The sequence below is a fragment of the Panthera pardus genome, unplaced genomic scaffold, assembly GCF_024362965.1.
Source record: "Panthera pardus isolate Hobbes unplaced genomic scaffold, ASM2436296v1 HiC_scaffold_12, whole genome shotgun sequence".
NCBI lineage: Eukaryota > Metazoa > Chordata > Mammalia > Carnivora > Felidae > Panthera > Panthera pardus.
Window position 1 is genome coordinate 68,349,061 of NW_026526677.1, and position 16,376 is coordinate 68,365,436.

Genomic DNA, 16,376 nt, shown 5'->3' on the forward strand with positions numbered 1-16,376 from the left:
TGCAGATGAATGATATTATATATAGAAAACCCTAAAAGTGAGTGGGAGAGAGCCAAAGCATAAGAGACTCTTAAAAATTGAGAACAAACTGCGGGTTGATGGGGGGTGGGAGGGAGGGGGGGGTGGGTGATGGGTATTGAGGAGGGCACCTTTTGGGATGAGCACTGGGTGTTGTATGGAAACCAATCTGACAATAAATTTCATATATTGAAAAAAAAAAGAAAACAGAAAACACAGAAAAGAAAAAAAAAAAGAAAACCCTAAAAGCTCCACCAAAAAAACAAACAAAAAAACTTAGAGCTAATCAACAAATTTAGTAAGGTTGCAGGATACAAAATCAATATACAAAAATCTATTCCATATCTATACATTAGTAACAAACTATTAGAAAAAGAAATTAAGAAAATAATCCTATTTACAATTGCACCAAAAATAATACAATACCTAGGAATAAATTTAACTAAAGAGGTGAAAGACCTGTACACTGAAAACTATAAGATACTGATGAAAGTATTTGAAAAAGAGAAAATAAATAGGAAGATATTCCATACTCATGGATTGGAAGAATTAATATTGTTAAAATGTTCATACTACCCAAAGCAATCAACAGATACAGTGTAATCCCTATCCAAATTCCAATGGCATTTTTCACAGAAATAGAAAAAACAATCCTAAAATTTGTCTAGAACCAAAAGGAAAAACAAAACAAAAAACAACAGCCAACCAAACAAAAAACCTATAAGCCAAAGAAAGCAATTTGGAGAAAGAAAAACAAAGCTGGGGGCAACGTGCTTCATGATTTCAAACTATATTACAAAGCTATTGGTCATCAAAAACAGTATGCTGTTGGCATAAAATTAGACACATTAATCAACGTAATAGAATAGAGAACTCTAAAATAAACACATGCATACATTTATGACAAAGGAGCCAAGAATATACACTGAGTGTGGGGGATAAGCTTGTGAATTCCCTGGGCTTATACCAATGGGTTCACAAGGCATAAAGAAATACAAAGCCATAAAATGCTCACATCCAAGTTTGGGTAAACTAGATTGGCATCCCAAGAATAGGGGGTGCAAAGGCACCCCGAGAATAGGGAGGCACAAAGGTGCCAGGAATAGGAAGGTGGAAAGGCCCCCCAAAATAGAGAGGGAGAGTTAAAGTCCTGAAATAGAAACAGCGCAAAGGTGCCCAATACATAGGTATATGAAACAAACAAGATTAGATGTTCAGGGTGGAAGCACCCCCAATTTAGTACTATGGCAGAAAAGCTGCTTTCACAGGAGGATAGGGCTAGGTTAGGTAAATTGGTGAATTGTACTATGGACTGCTGCGCTGCAGGCAAAGCAGCCTAGAGCGGAGATGGTTAACAAAAGAAAAGGTGCCTTGTCAACCCTGAGGTTATTTCCCCTATCTGTCTCATCCCCTAGGCTAGCTAAGATAAACAGAGGTGCTGCCTCACGTCCGCTGTAAACAACCCTCCTCCCGGCTGCCCAGCGCCCAGATTTTTTTTTGTATTAACCCAAACCCCTAACCACAAATATCCTCAAAACCCCCTTTCCCTCATGTCCACAAGTTAACGTTCACAGATTCATTGTCTCTTTGTGCATGTCCATCGCCATGTTTGTAAGCTTTCTGATCCTAATAAAAACAGGACAAGGACCCTTATACAGAACTCTTGTCTTTTCCCAGACATTAGTCATCTCTTGCTTTCAATACTGCATCTCACTCTTTTGCTAGACAAGAGAGAACTTTAGACCCAGAGTCTATGACAACTGAAGAAAGGATAGTCTCTTCAATAAGTGGTATTAGGAAAACTTCATAGCCACATGCAAGAGAATGAAACTAGACCACTATCTTCACTCACACCCCAAAAAATCAACTCAAAATGAATTAAAGTCGTGAATGCAAGACCTGAAACCATGAAACTCCTAGAAGAAAACATACATGGTAAGCTCCCTGACAACAGTCTTGGCAGTGATTTTTGGATTTGACACCAAAAGCAAAGGCAATAAATAAGGCAAAAAAAATAGATAAGTGGGACTATATCAAACTAAAAAGCATCTGTGCAGCAAAGGAAACCATCAACAAAATTAAAAGGCAACCTATAGAATAGGACAAAATATTTCCAAATTATATTTGGTTAGTATCCAAAATATATGAAGAACTCACACAACTCAGTAGCAAAAAAAATAAAAATTCTGATTAAAAAGTGGGCAGAAGAATTGAATAGACATTTTTCCAGAGAAGACATGCAGATGGCCAACAGGTACATGAAAAGGTGCTCAGCATCACTAGTCATTGGATAAATGCAAATCAAAACCACAATGAGTTTTGGATATAGAGGAAAAGGTTCAAAATGTAAATTGATACAGCCACTAAAGAAGACAGTATGGAAGTTCCTCAAAAAATTAAAAATAGGACTACCATATGATCCAGCACTCCCACTTCTGGATAATTATATATCCAAAGGAAATGAAAACAGGATATTGAAGAGATATATGTACCCCCCCCCATGTTCACTGCAGCATTATTTACAATAACCAAGACAGAGAAACTATCTACGTTTCATCAATTAATGAATAAAGAAAATTCACACACACACACACACACACACACACACACACAGGAATATAATTCAACCATGAGAAAGAAGTAAATCTTTCCATTTTCAACAACATGGATGGACCTGGAATGCATTATGCTAAGTGAGATATGATTCATCTCCTTGGTTCATCTCGTCCTCACCCTCCACATTCATACACACACTTGCCAGACAAAGAAAGACAAATTCTGCAGGTTATCACTTAATTGTGCAATCTAATTTTTTAAAAGCCAACTTCATAGAAATGGAGAGTAGAAAATTGACTTGCAGGGACTAGAGGGATGGAGGAAATAGGGAAATGTTGGAAAATGGCATAAACTTTCAAGTATAAAAAGAATAAGGTTGGAAAATCTAATGTATAACATGGTGACTACAGTTGATAACACTGTATTGTGTCATTGAAATTTGCTAAGACAGTACAACTTAAATGTCACAAAAAATTTTGAAAATCAATTAATTGATATAGATACATAGATATATCAACTAACTAGATAGGAGGAATCCTTTCACAGTGTATACATTAATCAAATCATTTAAATGTCTTACAATTTTGTCAATTATACCTCAGTAAAGTTGGAAAAAAATAGAAGACATTTAATAAGTTCCCTCTTGGGGCACCTGGGTGGCTCAGCTCATGATCTCGTGGTTCGTGAGTTTAACCCCCACATCAGCTCTGTGCTAACAGCTCAGTGCCTGGAGTCTGCTTCAGATTCTGTGTCTCCCTCTCTCTGCCCCTTCCCCACTCACACTCCATGTGTGTGTCTCTCTCTCTCAAAAATAAATAAACATTAAGAAAATAATGAAATAATAAATAAATAAAAAGTTGCCTCTTACATGTGAGTCTGGGATAAAGAGAGGTGGTATAAGATGAAAACAAAGCTCAACAGAGTCAAGACTATATGGAGTCCAATACTAGTTAAGTATTTTGTTCTTCTCTTAAAATACAACTGTAAGACATTGAGCATTGTTTTTATTTTGCTTTTATTTTTAAGTGTGCATGTGTATGTGACTACACATATATACAAACAGTGGAAAAGGAATGGGGAATAAGATTTGCATGAAAAAGAAACCTCTGACTGCTGTGTGCAAAATGGATTAGAAGAGTACACACCAAGAACTATTTCTATAATTCAAGCAAAAGATGGAAATGTGTGTGAAAATAGTACATTGTCTTACATACAGTTTTTTCTTAGTTATAAAGTATTCATGATTATCAAATCAACTTATCTGAAACAAAAGTATTGGGATATTACATTGAAACATATTTCTGTTTTTTATGTAAAGTGAAATTTCCCAGAAAGAAAAATAGCCAATACCTGTCATCCACAGATGAGATAAAACAAAACAGACATTAAGCCATGGATGTCAATTCAATTTAAGTGTCTACATCCATCTAACTCTGTTTTGTTCTTGTCTGGTGACAACATTCTAAATGAATCATCATTAGATCTAACTAATGTCCTCTTAATAGGACTTTTAAAAAACACCATTAGGATAATTATTAAAAGTACTAATTTACCTCAATATCCACTAGTTAGGAGAACATTTTCCTTGGTTCATCTCCTCCTCACCCTCCACATTCATACACACACATGCCAAAAACTTCATTCAACCATCAGTAAACATGTACTATGTTTACTGTATTAATCACTGTACTATCACTGTACTAATATAAATGTGAAAAGGCCAAATCTCTGGGTCTTAAGGTGCTTATACTCTAGTGCTAAATTTTATCCAATTAAGCTCTATTTCAAGTTCAAAATAATACAAAAAGATATATAGGATCTATAACATTCAATAGACACAAAAGAGAACACAGTACATTTGGATAAGGGCACAAAATCAGTGAGTGAATAAATTAACATTCTTCCCCATGCCAGAACAGAAAGGAAGAATACATATTTAGTCTTTCTTCCTTGATTAAGCCTCCATTGACTTGTTTTTCTTTTTTAATGTTCTCTAAAAGGCCAAATTATATTAAGATTTAGTAGTGAGAGTCAATGTGTTTGATTAGGATAAGTAAATGAAAAATAGAATTCAATCAGCAAAATTATTGGGATTTCACCCTAAAAATTACAGAAATTTTTAATGCTATTTTAAAACAAATTACATAACCTTACTCTGCAATCAAGCAGAGTTGATTCTATTTCTCTCTTGTCATCTTCTGTTAGACTTGGACTATATCTAGGCTGTGATAATGATTTATTATAGTGCTTTAACTCATCACAAACCAGACTTCTCAAACCTAAATCTTATTACCATTTATGAATATATGATTCACAAACCTACAAACCCTACAAATTTCCACTATATGAGTGACAATCTAACAAACAGAATAGCTGTGTCATCATCACACAAAAACAAAAGTAATATTATAAAGCAAAAGTTCCACCTTCCTTTTTTTTTTTCCTTCAGATACTTCTCTCATATTATTTCACTAACAAATAGTTTACCAGTCCTGTATGCCAAGTCCTAGTTGATTCTTGTAACATCATGTTTCTCTCTATTTCACTGAGGAGTGAACACATGAACAATTGATCCACAGTTGATCTTCATCTCCTCCTCCTCCTCCCCCTCCTTCCTCATCCCTTTCTTCTCCTTCTCCTTCTCCTCCTTCTCTTCCTCCTCTTCCTCCTCCTCTATCATTTTTAACACATCTTATGTGCAAGGCACCATTAAACATTAAGATACATACTGTTAATATCCCCCTTCTAAAAGATGAGAAAACCAAGTCTTAGAGATTAAGAAGTTTACAAAACAGACATGCTGGTTTAGGGATTGCTGAAATTTACACAGCCAGTAAGTGGTGGAATAGGTGTTTAGTCAGGCCTGTCTGACCCCAGAGCCCAAGTTCTTGACCACATATTAATCACATATGCCCAGGCTTTCACCACTATAAAATGTCTAGATCTTCTGCCTACAGGATCTGCCATACTTAGAGAATTCATAGTCTGTTAATTTACCCCCTTTTTTCAAAATAAGATGTTGCTTTAAAATTTGATTAATCTAGGGGCAACTGGGTGGCTCATTCAGTTAAGTGTCTGACTGGCTCAGGTCATGATCTCATGGTTCATGAGTTCAGCCCTGTATCGAGCTCTTTGCTGACAGCTCAGAGCCTGAAGCCTGCTTCAGATTCTGTCTCCCTCTCTCTCTGCCCCTTGCCCATGCACACTCTGTCTCTGTCTCTCTCAAAAATAAATAAACATTTTAAAAATATTTAAAAATAATAATAAAATAATAAAATAAAATAAAATTTGATTAATCCAGGCTTACCAGTAGAGACTGCATCTTACCCAAAACTCAGGCACGCTAAAACCAAGGGCATGTAAAAATTAAGCTGAGCAACAGAAAGAGACATTGCTAATTAAATTACAAACTAAAGACATTACAAACTAAAGTTTAAATATGCATTTAACAACTCTATTTAAAATAAAATAACTAATCCATAAAAAAAAACTAACCCACAGTTTTAGAAGATATAAAGAATATTGCTATCTATTGTCAGGGCACCTGGGTGGCTCAATCAGCTAAGTGCCTAACTTTGGCTCGGGTCATCATCTCAGTTCCTGAGTTCAAGCCTCAAATAGGACTCTCTGATGTCAGTGCAGAGCCTGCTTTGGATCTTTTGTCCCCCTCTCTCTCTGACTCTCTCTTTCTCTTTCAAAAATAAATAAATAAATATTTTAAAAAATAATAATAATGCTACATATTGTGAAAGCACCTTAAGAATAATATGTAAAGCACCTATACCCAAAGATAAAAGCACTTTCTACAGGAAATTTAGAGGCTTCAAAATATGAAAATTGAATTGCATTGGAAAACAAGTAAAAGTATCCTAGGCATTCAGAGGAGAGAAAGAAAAACTTAGATGGATACAACAATATATGCCAAGGAAGATCAAAAGTAAGAATAATGGATCTCTTAGGGAACCACAGGCAAGACAACCTATGAGTGACAGTACTAATAAAATCAAACTGGAGACACAGTTGAGGACCAGATCATAGACATACAAAATACCATGCCAAGATTTTTATACTTCATTTAGGAATAAAGGGGATGCATTCAAAGCTTTTAGTGGGGAGTTAGCACATTTATGCTTTAAAAAGAGTATTCTGGCAAGGTTATGTAAGCATGGAGGAATCTTCAAAAATAAACATTTTCCTTAAAATAATGAAGGAAGAGTATAATAAAGTTAATTTTTTTAATTAATTAATATTTGGGCTGGAATGAGTATGAGGTGAATAATTATATTCAACACATGTGAAATGTTAAAAACTGAGACTAATATGTTTGTAAATTCAGTATGATGTTCATTTTCCATAGCAGTTTATAGTTAAATAATATTTTAGACTCTAAACTAAATATTTGAAAAATATGCTACTGAGATAATGCCTCATTGGACAAGCTTACATATTTTTTAAAATTAAAGTCTAAAATAGCTTTATATTCAATTTGACATTGAAATTACAAAACAGTTCTTCAAACATTTACTGAGTGTTATGAATAAAAAGGTTGCTTCTAAACTGCCTGTCTTATTTATATCATAAGCAAATTATTTATTTTTTAACATTTATATCAATGATTTTATACAAAAATATCCCTCATGTAATTTTTGTTCATTGAATATTGCCAACTGACATATTCCATAACACTTCGCTCATTCCCTAGTGCTCATGAAAATATTTCACAAAATCAAAATAGCTCATAGTTGCTGCACACCAATTATGTGTCACACAGTGTGCTAAACACTTTAAAGTACTATCTCATTTAGTCCTCAGAGCAACACCATGAAATAAGTACTATAATTATCTTCCATTTTATAATAAGGCATAGAAGGTTAATGTAACCTGCAGAAGGACACATTAATGGGAAGTGTAAAGCCAGAATAAGAACCCAAGAAGACTAATTGGAAAACCCATGCTTTTAACCACTTGTTCCATGGAGTTAAATCATTTCAATGCAAAAGTTTACACCAAAGTGTATCTCCATCAAACGGTCAACATGTAGGTCCTAAGTGATCTTTAAAACACCTACGTAAGTCACTTAAAATCATCCATTCAACACTTATTTAATAAATTTTTGTGTCTCTATTACATGTTAAGTAGTATTCCAGGTACCAGGTGCACAGCAATGAACAAAACAGGCAAAATACTCACATTTACTGTTCTAATGGAAAAATACAGATAATAAACAAAAAATATACAATATCCAACAAATATGAAACCAATATATGAATATTTTGAGGAAAAATAGCTGTTTTGAAGAAAAATACAACATGCTCAGTACTGCAGGTATTTTTCTTAATAGGACACACACACTACCAAAATGGCAACTCAGCCAGACATGGTGTCAGAGTTACCACTCTGGTCAGATGCTCATTCTGAGCAAGAGTCTGGTTCCATATGCTAGCCCCCTTCTCCCAGCCTAATGACACCCTTTTCTCTCTTTCAAAAATCTTATTTCCATTTTCCTAACCCTTCCCCACTTTCAAATGAGGAGATGCCTGAAAACTGTGATTTATCTTTCATGACTAAGATCCAATCTCATTCTTTTGTGAAGTCTCCCTTGATCCATCCCTACTTCCTCCTCTGAACTATCTCTGCACCTTAGACATATGCCTATAATTGTATGCACTATACTATGTTATTTATTGGTTCACATCTCTATCCTCTACTAGACGGTAAGCGTATTCATCTTGTTACATCTACAATCCCTGGCCCTATCTCTAAGTAGGTACTCAGTTAAAAATGAAAGAATGACAAGCTTCATATTGCTGTGTATGGCTTAATAAAGTAAGCAGAATTAGCAGAACAGGCTGATAAAGAGACAGGAGTTCAATCATGGATGTCCTCATATGCTAGGCCAAGGATTAAATATTTTTATCCTACTGATAATAAACTGCATAAACAGAAAAAAGCTTTAGGTACTGGTATAACTGGGCCCATCTCTACCATATTATTTAAACACCAGAAACCTTAAATTTCTCCATCTGTTAACAAGGATAGCTAATCTTATAGATTTGACATGAGTATTAAAGGCAATGTTTATAATGCATCTAGCACAGTGCTTGGCACATACACAATAAGATGCTTAGTAAATAGTACCTATCATTATTATAAAAATGACATAAGGGCAGGAAGGACATGAATAAATCCATGTTTTAAACAGATCACTTTGTGAGGATATGAAGGATACGTTACCAGAGAAGAAACTAATAAATGGGATAATACCCAATAAGCTATTTTTAAATTCTCCTGAAGAAACCAGATGAATACCATAAAAAAAGAAGAAACAAATGAGGACATGGACCAAAGGATGAACATGAAAGTTATTTAGAAAAATAATCAATAATAATAATAATAATAATAATAATAATAATAAATATGGCTTAGTAACTAGTCAGATATGGAGACTATTGGGTAATGATGAAGAAGAGTTGGTAGAAATATCAATAGGTCAAAGATTTAGATATGTCATATACATGATGAGTTTTTTTTAATAATAAAAAGATACCTTTAAGAGCATGACAACAAAAACAGTAGCAGGGGGAAAGGTGAATGGTATGAGCCTGGAGAGAGGTTGACAGATCTCCTTAGAGATCAAAATATGGAAGGAGGTATTAGAAAGCAAGGGTTTGTACCTTCTTGCAAATTAGATGGGGAGGTAAAAAGACATCCTAATGAAAGATACATGCCTATTAAAGATATTTCCATTAATAAAAAAGCTGGCAGAACTAATCAGCTCTGAAAGTCCAGATGATAAGTTCATGTGAAATATGTTTGATTTGATCATCTCTTAATGTCTTCAACTTAACTCCTCAAGAAAAAAATCTCGCTTGATTTTTTTTTAATCTATAATGCTTTTTCTCCTTTTTCTTTTAGTTCATATTCAAGTGTATTTTTTTAGGCAATTTAAGCCACTTAGGTTTCATGTGGCTTGAAAATACATAAATAAATAGCATAATGAAAGGGAAAAAACCTAAATTATTAGTGATTTTTCCTTCTTTATATTTTATTAGCTCAAGTGACTGCCTACGGTACAGATGAAAAATCTTATTTTATGTTAAGGAGTCATAACAGTTTCGAAAAAAAAAGTCAAACAGAATTTTTTTAAAAATATATAAAAAAGTACAAATGAGTTTTATTATCATTGGTCAAAAATTGAGAATCTGTCCTAGGACTGAAACAGAAAACTACCTATGACTTAACTGGAAAACAATTTAGAGGAAAGGATTAAAACTTATATAATAAGTTCAGGATTAACAACTACTGATTTTGCACTTGAAAATTTCAAAGAACAAAAATGATAATTTCAATAAATCAAATAGCCTTATAGTTTATTAATAAATAATAGAAAAAATAATATTGTATGACCTTGAACAAATTACTAGACCTCTCTATACCTCAGTTTCCTCATCTGAAATTAAAGGAATTATCATTGTTGACCTTTAAGATTCCTTACAACTCGAACATTCTGTTAATCTGTAAAATAATAAATTATATCATATAGACAATTAAATGTTGTAAGAGTTCAGAGGATAAGCACTAGTCTCGACTGGAAACCATGCTATATCAGAAAGAGAAAGGGCATCAAGTAATAAAACTGATAGCTGAACAGTTAATATATGTCAGAACTATATTAAGTATTCTAGTCATGGTCTGATTTTTTTAATTAGCATATTTTCTTTTTTAGAACAGTTTTAGGTTTATAGAAAATGAGAAGAAAGTACAGAGAATTCCCATATACTCCCTCACTCCTCTCATTTATGATATTCACATATACACACATACTATGAACTTTCCATTATATTCATTGATCTGAATTTCAATGAACCAAATGGAAGTAAAACCTCCTTGGAGAAGACAAGACACTGTTTGACAGAATAGTCCTTTAGAGAATTCAAATGAAGACAGTTGGTTCTGAGGCTTCTTTGGAAAACAAAAAACAAAAAAACTTCTATCTAGGCAAAAGCTTATGAATGGTTATATAACAAGCAATTTAGCAAATACAAATTAGGTAATTGCAACGTACAATGCTCTATGCTGGTTGCTGTGGTGGACTGAATAATGGTCTTTCAAATATGCTCGTGCCCAAATAACCAGAACCTATACACCTTACCTTATATGTAAAAGGGACTTCACAGATGTGATTAAAGATTCTGAGATGGCAGATTATCCTGGATTACCTGATAGACCCAATGTAATCACAATAGTCCATATAAGAGGACCACAAAAAAGAATTAGAGTGAGAGAAGGCACAAGGGTGATGAAAGAAGAGACTGGAGTGATGCACTCTGAACTGAGATGGAGGAAGAAACTATAAGGCACAGAGATGGCCATTAGACGACAGAAAAGACAAGGAAATGGTTACTCTCCTCAGAGCCTCCAGAAGGAACTACTTCTGCTGACACACTGACTTTAGCCCAGCAAAAATAATTCCAGATTTCTAACATTCAGCATTATAAGAAAATTAATCTGTGCTGTTTTAGGCCACTGTTTGTGTAATTTATTAAAGCAGCAATAGGAAATTAGTACGGTTGCAAAGCAAGAAACCCTTATATAAAGACCCTACTATGGACTAGGCACTAAGATAAGAAACTTCTCAAGGCATAGTTCTTGCTTACACAGAAACTAGGAACTAGTTTCTAAGCAGGAACAAAGCTTCAGTGAGTTTATTATTTCCTCATCAGTCAGGAAAATACTTCTACCTGAGACACAAAACATTTTCCGCTCCTTTGTTGACATAAGAATTTTATAAGCTTCAGACAATCTCAACATTCAGAGTGAAAAATCAGTGAACTCATTTGGTGGAGTCTTTTTGGTAGGTAATGCTTTTTAAGTATCAGATTGTTTCCAAAATCTTTCTAAGTCAAAATGCCTGGGGAAAAAGTGTCTGCATATAATTGGACTTAGATCAAAACTTGAATAAAATAAGCATTGCCAGATAAAGTGTTTTAAATTTAGGATACAAATAATATGATATATGTGGATAGTGATGTTCTTGATACAACATAAAAGATATTTGTAGGGGCGCCTGGGTGGCTCAGTCAGTTGGGTGTCCGACTTCAGCTCAGGTCATGATCTCACCATCCGTGAGTTCGAGCCCCACATCAGGCTTTCTGCTGATAGCTCAGAGCCTGGAGCCTGCTTTGGATTCTGTGTCTCGTTCTCTCCCTGCCCCTCCCCCCACTAGCACTCTGTGTCTCTCACTCAAAAATAAAAACACAAAAAAAATTTTTTAAAGATATTTGTTTGCTGAGTCCATCTGGATAAAAAGAAAACTTGCAGGCACTATGCAAAAATAGCAAATTTGAAAATACAAGCTAACAATAATGAAGACCTGTGGAGATTCTTAGTTGACTTTCTGTAATCTCTTCAATGGGAGAAACAATAGTGATGACCATACATTGTAACTTGTAAAGTGGCAAGTAATCCAGAGAGAAGGATCTTTGAGGCAAAAGAAATCAGTAGCCATAAATGTTTTCTGTTTCCTATAAACCAGTGGCAACCTGGACAACTATATGGAAGTACCACCGAATGAGGCAGGCCCAATACTGAGAACTTACATGTACTTCAGTTACATACATGAGATACTGTATTAAAACTTTCTGATTTAATTGTGGTATTCCTGTTAGATATATCAGGGAGCAGATGTGCTTCTTATTAGGTCTATTCTGCAAATATATTTTTAAACACACAAAAAGAATCACTCATGTAAATATATTGGCTTAACAGCAGATTTTCATGCAACCCACTTAGAATGATCCATTCAATGTTTATCAACCCTACCAGAACATATGTTTCATAAGGGCAGGGACGTTGTCCATCTTACTCACCAATGAATTCCTAGAACCACACACAATGTCTCAAACATTGTAGGCTTCCAATAGGAGTATAAAATGTTATAACAACCATGTAAAACTGTTCAGAAACTTGTAAATTTAAACATACATCTACCTTATAACTAGGGAGTCTACTGGGTTTCTAGAGATGTGGGGCTTTCTGTTACAAAAAGAAAACAGTTTCAAAATAAAATAATGGAATAGAATAGAAAAATTAAAAAATAAAATAATAAAATAAAATACAGTCTCAAACTTACAGGGATGGCTGGTCACACTGCCTATAACTGAGCAATTCTGTTCTTTGAGACATACACAAGATAATTAAAACATATGTCCATAAAATATGAACAATGTTCACAGCAGATTTATAATAGCAAGAAACTGGAAATGATCCAAATTTCCATCAATAGGAGAATGAACAAACAAATTGTGATTTATTCACACAATGAAAGAAATAAAAACTAATTTATGTACACTAACATATATAAATCTTAAAAACTGTACTGAGTTAAAGAAACTAGGTGCAAATGAGTATTACTCTTTAATTTTATTATGTGAACATCAAGAACAAGCAAAATTAATCTCTGGTTATAAAAACCAAAACAATAATTGCCTTTAGATGGAGACAGTATTGACTAGAAGGTAAGAGAAAACATTCTGGAATAGTGAAAATATTCTGTTTTTGTACCTTGATGGTAGTAGTAGTAGTACACACTTAATAAATGTACACACCTATATACCTTTCTCTCTCTCTCTTTTCCATTAAGAAAGGTATATAGGTGTATACATTTCTCAAAACTCATTGAACAATAATACACTTAACATCAATTTACCTTATATAAATTATATCTCAAAAAGTAAGTCACAGTTAAAACTGTAATTACAGGGGCACCTGGGAGGATCAGTCAGTTAAGCATCCAACTCTTGGTTTCAGCTCAAGTCATCTCATAGTTTGTGGGATCAAGCCCCACATTGGGTTCTGCACTGACAGCACAGAACCTGCTTGAGATTCTCTCTCCCTCTCCCTCTTCCTCTCTCTCAAAATAAATAAAAACTTTTTAAAAAATTGTAATCACAATATTAACAGAATAATAGAAAAAAATCCTTTGATTAAATAGATGCAGAGGAAGCAACTGAAAAAGTTCAACACCCATTTATTTTTTTTTTAATCTCTGAAACCTAGGAGTAGATTTCTGAAGCTGATAAATGACACCTACAAAGAATTTTTTAATTATGCACAATGTCAAAATGTTAAAAACATTTTATAGTGAAATCAGGAATGAGACAAAGGTCTCCACTATCTCTATCTGTCCAACATTGTAATGGATATCTCACTAGTGCATTAAAGCATAATAAGGAAATAAAGGTCATAGAGATTTTCAAAGAAATATATAAAATTGTCATTAGAGAAAAATTCTGACAAATTTATCTTCAAAATACAGTTGACCCTTGAACAACACAAGGGTTGAGGCACCAATTCCCCACACAGTCAAAAATCCACATATAACTTTTTGACTCTCTGAAAACTTAACTGCTAATAGCCTATTGTTGACTGGAAGCCTTACTGATAACATAAACAGTTGATTAACACATTTGTATGTTATACATATTATAGACTACATTTTTACAATAAAGTACACTACATTTTAAAAATGTTATTTTAAAAAAATCATAAGGAAGAGAAAATATATGTACAGTACTGTATTTATTTTAAAAATTTGGGGCATCTGGGTGGCTCAGTCGGATAAGAGTCCGACTCTCGGTTTTGGCTCGGGTCATGATCTCATGATTTCATAAGTTCAAGCCCCACATTGGGGTCTGTGATGACACTGTGGACCCTGCCTGGGATTCTCTCTCTCTCTCTCTCTGCCCCTCCCCCATTCATGCTGTGTCTGTCTCTCTCAAGATAAACTTAAAAAAAATTTTTTTTAATCCATGTATAAGTGGACCTATATACTTCCAACTCATGTTCAAGGGTCAACAATATATGCAGAATCCTGACAGATCTCTACTTCCAAACAAAATAGAGTAACAGGGCCCATATTTACTCACTAACCTGAAACAACTAAAACTCTGGGCAAAAAAGAAATGGAACAACATCTTTTCAAGGCATTAGAAAAGGCAATAAAGAACAGTGATCCTTAAAACCAGAGATACAGACAAAATCTTAAAAGAGACAGAGGAAAAAAAGACACATTATACATAGGGGAACAAAAATTAAGAATGACAGCAGACTTCTCATCAGAAATAATGTGAAGTCAGAAGACAGTACACAACATCTTTGAAAACCTAAAAGAAAAAAATGTTAACCTAGAATTCAATACCCAAAAATATCTTTCAAAAATATAGTTGAAAAAAAGGACATACAAAGGCTGAAAGAATTCATCACCTACAGAACCACACAATAAGATATGTTAAAGGAAACCCAATAGCAGCTACATGTAAAGGAATGAAATTGGACTACTTTCTTATACCATACTCAAAAATAAACTCAAAATGGATTCAAGACCTAAATGTAAGACCTGAAACCATAAAACTACTAAAATAAAACATAAGCAGTAATTTCTTGGACATAAGCCTTACCAATAATTTTCTGGATTTGTTTCCTCAGGCAGGAAAACAAAAGCAAAAATAAATAAGTGGGATTATATCAAACTAAAAAATTTTTACACCAAGGATATCAGCAACAAAACAAAAAGGCAACCTACTGAATGGAAGAAAATATTTGCAAATAATACTTCAATAAAAGGTTAATATACAAAATACATAAAGAATTCATACAACCCAACACCAAAAAAAAAAAAAAAACCCAAATAATCCAGTTAAAAAATGGCCAGAGAACCTGAATAGACATTTTTCCAAAGAAGACATACAGATGACCAGCAGACACCTGAAAAGATTCTCAACATCACTCATCATCAGGAAAATGCAAATCAAAACCACAATGAGATATCACCTTATACCAGTCAGATGGCTAGTATCAAAAAGACAAGAAATAACAAGTGTTAGTGAGGATGTAGAGGAAGAGAACTCTTGTGGTAATGTAAATTGATGCAGACCCTATGGAAAACAGTATGGAGGTTTCTCAAAACATTAAAAATAGAAATACTATACAACACAAAAATTCCACTTTGGAGTATTTATCCAAAGAAAACAAAAAAACTAATTCAAAAAGATATTTGCACCCCTATGGTTGTTATAGCATTATACACAATAGCCAAGATATGTAACCCAAGACTTCATCCATAGATGGATGGATAAAGAACACACACACACACACACCACTGGAATATTACTCAGCCATGAATAAAAATGAAACCTCGCCATTTGAGACAACATGGATAGACCTAAAGGGTATTATGCTAAGTGAAATAAGTCAGACACAAAAGGACAAATGCTACATGATTTCATTTAGATATGGTATCTAAAAAAACAAAAAAATAAGAGAAATGAACATGCCAACAATAACAACAAAAAAAACAGAAATAGATTCACACATAAGAGAACAAATTGGTGGTTGCCAGAGGGAAGAGGGGAAGAGGGTAAAGGGATGGGCAAAATAGGACAAAGAGATAAAAATGTACAAGCTTCTCGTTGTAAGTCATGGGGATGAAACATACAGCATAGGGCATATAGTCAGTAATGTTAGAATAATTCTTTATGATGACAGATGGTAACTATACTTATTGCAGTGAGCATTTCATAATGTATATAATTGTCAAATCACTATGGTGTACACCTGAAACCAATATATTTATTGCATGTCAAATGCACTTCAATACGGAGGTCCAACAGGCAAAAGGAAAATGATACCATAGAAAAATATGGACCTACAGATAGAATGAATAGCACTAGCAATGGTGACTACATGAGTAAATATAAAAGAGTTATTTATTGTTCAAACTGTATGCCGAATCCAACTCTATC

General features: G+C 33.9%; 1 protein-coding gene across 11 annotated transcripts in view; it reads right to left on the reverse strand.

Annotated features, from left to right (window-relative positions):
* Window positions 1-16,376, reverse strand: part of DLG2 (discs large MAGUK scaffold protein 2) — a 2,072,859-nt gene that overhangs the window by 1,978,468 nt on the left and 78,015 nt on the right. The window lies entirely within an intron of this gene.